This window comes from Rousettus aegyptiacus, unplaced genomic scaffold (assembly GCF_014176215.1).
Source record: "Rousettus aegyptiacus isolate mRouAeg1 unplaced genomic scaffold, mRouAeg1.p scaffold_m13_p_18, whole genome shotgun sequence".
NCBI lineage: Eukaryota > Metazoa > Chordata > Mammalia > Chiroptera > Pteropodidae > Rousettus > Rousettus aegyptiacus.
Window position 1 is genome coordinate 19835223 of NW_023416293.1, and position 9784 is coordinate 19845006.

The 9784-nt window shown below is 40.2% G+C and overlaps 1 pseudogene; it reads right to left on the bottom strand.

Moving 5' to 3' along the window:
- Window positions 1–7857: 7857 nt before the first annotated feature.
- On the bottom strand, window positions 7858–7977 carry LOC118613449 (annotated as a pseudogene).
- Between the last annotated feature and the right edge of the window lie 1807 nt (window positions 7978–9784).

Consider the following 9784-nt stretch of genomic DNA (forward strand, 5'->3'; position numbering starts at 1 on the left):
GATCCATAATTTAAGATTTTTGCCCCAACATCAGGTTGGATTTCTTTTCCTGCAGATTCAAAGGACATATAATTGTGCATTCCATTGTCTTGCTAAATGTTATTAATAAACCTGTAAATATTAAAAATCTCAAAAAAATTGAGTTCACACCTTGCCTTTTGAAGAATGCAAAAGTGAATAGAACATATTGTAAATTTAAACTTAAATATCTGAATCTCTGAAAAGGGCTTTTTAGGCTTTTTCTATGTGAGAAAATCTATAAAGAGCAAAGATTTTGTTGAAACTTATGTGTTTCTGTTTAAGCCCTTATGATATTGTATTTGATTGTTCTTATGCCCATTTTACCCTATTTAATCTTGAACTGTTTGGAAATAATGAAAAACTAAAGATATTTAAGATAAAACAAAATAGAACCTCTTGAAGTACCCTTGTTAATTCTTTACTAAAGTTGACTTGATGCTTTAGTAAAAAAAAATTATTTGGCTGTACTTCATTACCTGGTTTTTAAAAGGGAACTTAAATTAATCTTTGAGATATTTTTGTCCTGAAAATAAGAATTCACAAAGTTCTCTTAAAGACATTTTTACAAAGAACTCAAAAACCAAAATGAGTATCATTCTAAAACATGCCAAAGCATTATTCATATGAATGATTTTAATCCTAATTCTGTCCAGAGCAGAAGGGATAACGTAATAATACAGTTACTACAGTTGTGCAGAGGAAGGCGAGCGCGAGAGGGAGGGTTGGTCCCACACGCCTATTCACATAACTTAACAAATGTACAACTTATCCATCTCAACCCCACATCATTCGCTGTACAGCTCCTGTCCCCAGCATCGTAGACCTTGCCCCAACCCTGATCAAAAACACTCTGGTACCCATATACAGATCAGCGGTCATGGCGTTCTTCATGCCTCCAATCCCAGCCTTTCATCCCCCGGATGGATTACCAGGAGATGTCACAACTTCATCCTTTAACAGGTGGCCTGGAAAAATACACTCTGGAAACAGCGCCGAAAGTGCCGCACCCCCTGAGCACTCCGCTCTTGCCATGGTCCCCTTCTCGCCATGCAGTCAGCACGTCCCCCTTGTATCTAGCTCCTGCCTCCCGCTGGCCCTTTGCTGCTTAATGACCTCGTGTCACACCCAAGGATGACTGATATATAACAGGAGACACTGATGGGAAAAAGTAAACCAACCAGAGTCATTTAAATGTTAAAAAAGTGCATGGATGTCAAATCTGAGCACAATTCTAATCTACAACTTCATTCAACATATTTTGGCAAAAATTCTTCAAAAATTACATTTTCCCCTTTTAAATTAAATTTATTGAGGTGACATTGGTTAATAAAATTAGATTTCAAGTGTCTAATTCAGTAATACATCAAATGTATATCGCATTAGCTTCACCATCCAAAGTTAAAGTTCCTTCTGCCTCCATATATTTGACCCACTTTACCTTTATCTACCTTTCCCTCTGGGCACCACTAAGCTGTTGTCTGTGTCAATGAGTTTTTGTTTGTTTGTCTTGTTCGATTATCGCTTTCAGTTTTATATCTCACAAAAGAGTGAAGTCATATGGTTCTCTACTTCTTCTATCTGACTTATTTCACTTAGCATGGTAGTTTCAAGATCCATACATGTTGTTGCAAACGACAACATTTCATCTTTTCTTATGGCTGAGTAATATTTCATTGTATGTGGTACTACATCTTCTTTACCCAGTCACCTATCGAGGGGCACTTTGGTCGTTTCTATGGTTTGGCTGCTGTGAATAATGCTGCAATGAACATCGGTATGAATATATTTTTATGGATAAATGTTTTCAAATTTAGGGGTAGATACCCAGAAGAGGGTTTCCTGGGTCCCATGGCGATTCTATTCTTAGGGTCTGAGGACCCTCCATTCCGTTTCCCACAGGGGCTGCACCAGGTCGTTTCCCCAGCAGGATATGAGGTTCCTCTCCCCACACCCTCTCCTCCACTTGTTATCACTTGGCTCATTGATGATAGTCATTCTAAGAGGCGTTAGAATTCGTTTAATTTGTTTAATTAACAAATTTCCTTAAAAGTGTATTTTGTTGAATACATGACTGCAAAGCAGAGACCAGAACAAGAAAATATATAAATATACCTATTTTTATATATATTTATATGCAGATGTCAGCTACGGGCTGGGACTTTGACACATGTTCATTCATATTTCACTTCACCATCACCACGATTTGTGTTCTGTGTGCTTCTGAGTTAAGTCGGGAATTACACATGCAGGTGCCGGCGCTGAGCACGTAGCGGCAGGCAAGGATTGATAAAGCAGGATTGATAGAGTTCAACAGACAATAAATAAAAGAACCAGCTCCCATCTTTGCTGCTGTCCTGCCCCGGAACACAGGGATAACGCTCATAGATTGGATACTTTCTCTTCTAGTATCTGAGCTGGCAGCAGATTTTGGGGATCAGCGTCAAACTATAATTTGTTGGTACTATGACCTAACTTGCAGAGTCATTTTAAAGGGCTCCCCAACCCACCACAGCATTTCAGTGCTTTGTGAGCAAGTCAAATTCATGTTGCAGGTGCAACTGGTTACCTGGCCTCAGGCTTCCAGGTGTAGCCTGTACCACCATCTGTGTGCCATCATCTGATGGAATGACCGCTCAACATCTTCCCCGAGAAGCCATGTCTCCTAAGACCTGCTCGGAGAGATGGGGCCATGATTATCAATGCTAAACTGCTTTATTTCATTCAGAGGAATAAATGTTCTCAGAGAGAAGATATTGCTGCTACCAAAGCCTTGTGCTCAAATTTATCTCCACGTCATTTACTCAGAGTAATGCGTTCTAAGGCAAAATAGTTCCCTTTTTCCATGGTAAAATAATCACAGCAGTATCCTTAGAAATACTATTAGGTGTTATCACTTCCATTTCATCGACTAGAACCCTGTGGCTCATGTGGGTGAGTAACACGATCACCGATCACCGTAGGAGTATAACACAAGCGAGTGAGAACTGTGCCCCGGAGACCTGGTAAGCAGCAAAGCCAAGTCCTTTAGATTTAAACCTTAATGTGGTTAAAAATTAAGCACCTTGAGTATCGTGGGGAAAATATCTAGAAATGAGTGAATATAAAAATGCTATTACTTTTACTGTAAGAAAATTGAGCATATTCAGCACAACTTTTCATGAAAAGAAGACTCAAATTGTTTTTTTAATATTTAAGGAGTTAGATGAAGAAAACAACACTATTATTCTCCCTGCCCTCTATTGAAAAGTATTCAGAGAGACTCGCAAACACTTTATTCCCCTGGAATATACTTAACCTTTCCCTAACAACTTAAGAAACAATAGCGCTTAATAGTACTTGTTAAGAAATGAACTTCTATTGAGACCTGTTAATTCTGATCAAAAATAGGTAAATACCTGGTTAGATTTCACAATTTGAGTTTCTTTTTTATTTGATAAGGTTAACATTTCACTTTAGTTACAACTGATACCTCAGATATATTGGGCCTCAAAATTCTTGAAAATATATTTATTCAAAAAGGCATAAAGTATAGCTCTTTTATGAGGGAAATTTCAAACCTTGGGGAAGAGGATGGGATAGATATTTGCCTGTAAAGTGTATATTGGGAGGAGAAACTGTAGCATGTTATTTGACTAAATCAATAGAAGAAATAGCAGAGCCCAATTATAGGAGGAAGGGAAATTATTGCTTTCTCTCTTGATGTTTCTTTCCAAGTAAAAAGTTTGGGGGAGAAATGAAATACAATGTCAGCCTATCATTCTAATTTAGAATGAGACTGTTTCTTACCTTTGAACGCTGTGCAACTTAGTCACCATTTACAAAGGGTTTAAAAATAGACTAAACATAGCAGATCCAACCCCAGCAATATGCATCATTTGTCTTCATATAAATTAGATGCATGTATTCATGATTCATATTTTTTAATTTTGAGAACATCTCATTAAATTTAAAGTATTAAGCTTGGGAATAGTAGAATTAAGAGCTGTATTTTAATTGAGCACCATATTAATTAAATATTCATGGTATTTTTAAATCAAAGTCTATAAAACTATTTCTAAGACCAAGTTTTCATAACTCTGCACTAATAAGAATTGTTATGTCGACTGCTGGCATTATTAAAAATAAAAAAGATCAGGAGAAAGATATATTTAAATATGCCTGTCCTGGAGTGTTTTCATGGTTATAATCTCATATAAAGCAGTTAAATTCTGTCAGAATTATATATATAATTTTAGTTCTAATATAATGAAATGAAAGTTGGAAAGACTTTAAACAGTCGCAGTGATTTCTTTCATAAATAGACTTATACTAGTTGCTCTTGCTGCATAACACATTGCTCCGGAGTGTGGCAGTTTAAAATAATACCTGTTCATTTCGTCCTCTGTGGGTGCGGCTTCAGGGCGGCGCCTCTGGGCGGTTTGGCTCAGGGCTCCTCACGAGCGTCTGGCCGAGCCGCTGGCCAGGGCCGCCGTCCCCTGCGGTGTGACCGTGCTGGAGGCTAGCGGCCGCGGGCAGGAGGGCTCAACCGAGGCCACAAACACCTCTGCAAAGGCTGCTCGCAGGGTCTTGCCACATGGCAGCTGTCTTCCCCCGGAGAAAGTGATCCGAGAACGGGAGGCGGAAGCCGAAATAGCTCCTCCAGGGCCCTGCTTGTCCCGCGGGTCAGCCCCATTGCGTGCGAGGAGGAGACACCGGGCGGGGCTCCCTGGGGCCAGTGGGAGCTGGCCGCCCCAGTGCGGGCCTTTAGGGAGCTGGCCGCCCCACTGCGGGTCTTTACTTATAACCGCTGAAAGGCTTTTCCGTGCACCCCAAATTGACAGGACAATAAATCAAAGAGTGAGAAACGTGCTCTCAGACCTCACTCTTTCCAGTGAGGTTCTAGGTTAATGTTTCTTAAACGTCATTTTGCTTTTCTTACAGCATCACTATTGCTTAATTTCCCATGTTAAAGACTCATTAAAGTAATTCTATTTTCAATAAATACATATACCCCCTAGCAGGTGACAATGACTCTTCTAGGAATGAAGTTACCGAACATTCTTAAAGGCCTCACGGACAGGTGCTGCGGAGCCGTTTGGGAACGACAGCAGAACGCAGCAGTGCGACGAGCCTGATGACAGGTGCAGGCGAGCGGCGCCGGGGCCGGGCGAGCCTAAGGGGAAGAAGGGAGAGGCGACGTCACAGGCCCAGGGGCGACCGGCGCACGTCCACGTTTCCATCTCATCGCAGCCCTCAACCTCCGGACCGGGAAAATTGATGTGGTGGGGGTGACAACGTCTCGAGGATAGAGTGGCGATTAGGGTGTGGATCGGAATAGAAATATTACATAAGCTCAGAAGTCACGGCTGGTCAGACTTGTTTATCTGACCGAGGGTCTTTGAAAATTACATCGAATTATAAAATTACAATCAAATTCTAAGTCTAGTCGCTCTGTTCTGAATGGGGTCCCTCAAATGGTCCCTCTTTTATCCTCGAAGTCTTTGATTCCAGTAATTTATTGGAATTAACAAATACATTTCTATGCTGAAAAATGGGAATTGTCCAGTGTTCCACAGATACCAGAAGGTGAACATGTCTACCTCTCACGGTACTCCTAATTCTATAGGACACAGGCGTAGGAAAATATTTTTTCTAATTATGTGTTTACTCTGCATAAGAAAAAAACATTTCTTACAGTTCTCTCAATTGCTTACATAAACCATATTTGATATTTGAAAATATCCTCTGAATATATATTTTTTTGACACGTCCCCTTACATGCTCACTCAAAATTTTAAGGTATTTATTGTTTTCTCTAAAGAGAAAAAGCAGGACATGTCTGTGAAACTCAAGCAGCAGAGAGACACATAAAATGCGGCGGGTGACGTGCTCTGCGCCGCTGCAGGAGGCGACATCGGGAGGCCGTGTCCAGCGCAATCCTAGGCAGCACTTCTTCAAGAACCTTCTTTGTAAATGTTTTGAAGAAGCTGCTTTAACATAGGAAAAAACCCTCATCCCTTGTAAAATGTGCTTTGATAAAAGCAAGAGAAGACCCATGGAGAGATGAGAAACTAATAAAATCTGAGATTGTTCACCAGAATCAGGCAAAAGTTGATGGCGGTTTCAAGGGCCCAGGTGAAGTCCGAACCCCTGGGAATAAAAGGAATGAGCTTGGCTACAGGAAAGTGATCACTGTGGACAAGCTACTCAGTGTCAACATGTATAGAACGGATGTGAATGGCTGTGCAAATGGTATGGGACATGGCTCGGAGCGAACTAGCAGCCCCTTGTGCAGGATTTTTGTCTTGTTTATTCATCATTGAATCACCGCTACCCAGAACAGTTTCTGGTACTCGGTATATGCGTGTGAAATGAAACCATGAAATCATGAATGGACTGGAACGTGTAATTGCATTACGATGAGCTATCGATGCCGACGCCAGAGGGAAGGAAGCTTGTCGTTTCGGGCAGAGGTGCTGCGAAGATGGCAGCGCCAGCCTGAGACGCTCACAAATGGTAAATCTGTTGCTTTGATTTGAAACTCTTTTGGATTCTGCATGTCATGCTGTGCTCAGAACTATCATTGTGTTGAGTCTTCAGCAATAGAAAAGAAGAAATGGAAGCTCATGAAAACGCGTTCATGTTCCACACGTTCACCATGAATTAATGTTATGTAAAGGAGGGTTAGACGTGAAGGTGAGTGTACCACTTACCACTTGGCTCCGGGGGATTTAGAATTTCTTCCAGGCGGCTGCTGGGTCTTGTTCCTCTTTATAACAATAGGGCCTGACGTTTATCGAGTGCTACAATGCGCACAGTGGTTCACGAACCTGCTGATATATCACAAGAGCATCTCTTTAGATCCCCGCTAGATCTGATTCTGAATGACTTTTTAAAATACATTGTTTACATTTTATTTCTCGGGAAATAAACTATTCATTAATTTATTTTCATCAGATACCAACTATTCGAGTTGATGGGGATACAGAAAATACGTGACGTTTATGCTCAATGAGTTTATAATACAGGAAGAAAAATAAAATCGCTCACGCGCGGAAGTCAGGTCTAGAGAGCCGCAGCTTGGGGAACAGGCTGGGACGCCTGTCATGTCCTCGTCTCTGTCCCTTCACACGGACTGAACCCCTACAAGGACCTGCAGAGGCAACGCAGTTGCGAGTAATAAAAATGCATTTTGCTCAAACAAATCTACTTAAACTGCCGCATTTTAACATAAAATAGCTATGCACATTTGTCGCCTGGCCTCTCCTAATATCGGATCCCAGATGTCTTCTCAACAATTGACTTAATGAAGTTTAGAACAACCATCTTCTCTCCCACACAAGGACTATTTTTAAGACTTATGTTAATGTGTTGTTCTGCTCACTTTTACTGAATTTACTCCTCTTTAACATTCTTTTTGGGAGTGATATCCCTAAGAAAAAAGAAAAATCAAGTGTCATTTTCAGAAGAGCGTATTTCTTAACAACCATTAAATACCATTAAATAATCCTGTATATATTAGCTGAGGTACAGAATAATATTCATATTTCTTTCCATTGCATTCATATGGCTCATCCCCAAATACTTTTAATCTAAAATACTTTTAATGATACTTTAATACTTTATACTTTTAATACTTTTATACCATCATATATATTATGATGGACACTTTTTTTATGTAAAGCATCATCATCATCTCATTTTTCAAGACTTTACCCTCTCCAGCCTTTTACACTAAAACTAATTTTTATTTATTTATTTATTTATTTTTTAGGCGAAGCAACCCTTGGTCGACCTCACAGATTACAAGGACCTTGTCAGTTTAAAATCCCTTTTACTTTATTTTTTTATTTTTTACACCTACGGCACCTGGTCTTCCTAGATGGTCTCTCAACCAAGTACTAACCAGGCCTGACCCTGCTTAGCTTCCCGAGATCAGACGGGATGGGGCTTGTTCAGGGCGGCATGGCCATAGACTAATTTTTATTTCTCATGTGCCATTCATTGCATCATTCCAAGATGTCCTCAGATAGGATCTCATTCTGTTTATTTCGTAATCTCTACTATTAAGAACATATCTGAATGACAACGAAAGGGGAAAAAGCGGCCACCTGAGCAACCAAAATACACACCGTGTGCCGAAGTTTGTGCGAGTTGGTCACAGGATTTCTCACAGCTCCTGACCCAACCCGCAGCGATTGACTAGTTTTGGACATTATTTTAAAGAGTAATTACCTATGTTCTCAACTCGCACATGAGTAATTTTACTATACTGAAGAAAATTGGACACAGACAATAGATATAATGGCTGTATTTACATATAAAACTGACAGCCCATCGGAGAGACAAGACAAGAAACTGCAAATAGTAAACCTGAGAACCTACAGAAGCAAAAGTTCTGGGGCCATTTGGTGGAAGTGAGAACTGGCCCAGGTACCTCTAGGGTCTTAGTGGCCTTCGGATATTGGAACTTAATTTGCCCGATGGGGAATGGCGGCCACAGATAACGCATACACCGCTAACCATCAGTTCCCTCACTCGTTGGTCGTGTGTTCGCCAAGTGAAACTCATGGGGCTGACCTATCTGTTGACGCGTCAGCCATACCTTAAAGGATGCGCACCGAAGCAATTGGCAATAGCGAGTTTTCTCGTGGAAATCTGTAGTAGGCAGGAGAGATACCTCACGGGCTACATGGTGGATAATTTAAAAATGAAGTAAAGGACTCTCCTCTCTTCCATCACTTCGATATTTTAACTAATTAGACCCAAGACTCTCTCCTGATTCACGGTACCTTTGTGTCCACATCTCCTGTGGAAAGTTTCAGCATTTCCTAGTCCCCTTCGCACCCGTCATTAGACCTCACCTCGGATTTCTGAGAGAGGCGTTAGGGATTTTCCTAAATAAAGACCACTCTTTCCAAAGAAGAATTTCTAGCTTCAGCTAGTAAAAATAGTAATTTTTGTCATGTCTCTACACGAATAGTATATTTAGGATATATGTTCATGTAGCATAAATGTTTTTAAATGTTTAAAGTGGTAGGCCTCTATTTTCTTAAATTACCTACTAGGCTAAGATAGATAAAGATGACATGTTAGACATGTGTTACTATATTGATAGCAAGCAAAAAGACTATTTTTTGTTTATGTATGCTGAGTAAATAGTCAATTGTAATTGCCTCTTTTACTAGAGTCACTGCAAGTCTCCAAAATTTTACCCTTAGAGATTCCTTCTGTTGGTGAAGTACTGCCCTCTTCAGGTGAAATTGCCCAACATAGAACACTCACTACAAACGCCATTAACATCTGTCTGCTTGAATTTAATTTGTAAGATCATGACCATTGTGAGGTCAAGTACACACACACAAAAGTCTAGAAAATGACATATTTTGCTTAAATCTGGATAATTTTAGATAAATCAGTGAGGTTTTTCACTTGTTTAAAGTCTAAATATATATGATTTTTTTTAACTCTCTGAAATTTCATGAACTCTAAAATCAAAGAGAAAGAAACCAGTAAAGACTTCTGAAATTCATAAACTTACTAGAAATTATTTCAAAGCCGTTAATTAGGTTCGCAGTATCCAGAACTGTTTTTCCTCTTAGTTACAGACACAGACAGGTGCTGCCAGTTGTTACTAAAATGAGAACAAACCTTATCTCGGAGCCACAGCCCTACACTTGGCTTCAAACACTGGCTCTGCTCTCTGCTCCCTCTAGACTGGAGCGGACACTTGCCCCTGAGCCTGTTTCTTCGGTTTCTTCATTGACTAACAGAGACACGCACC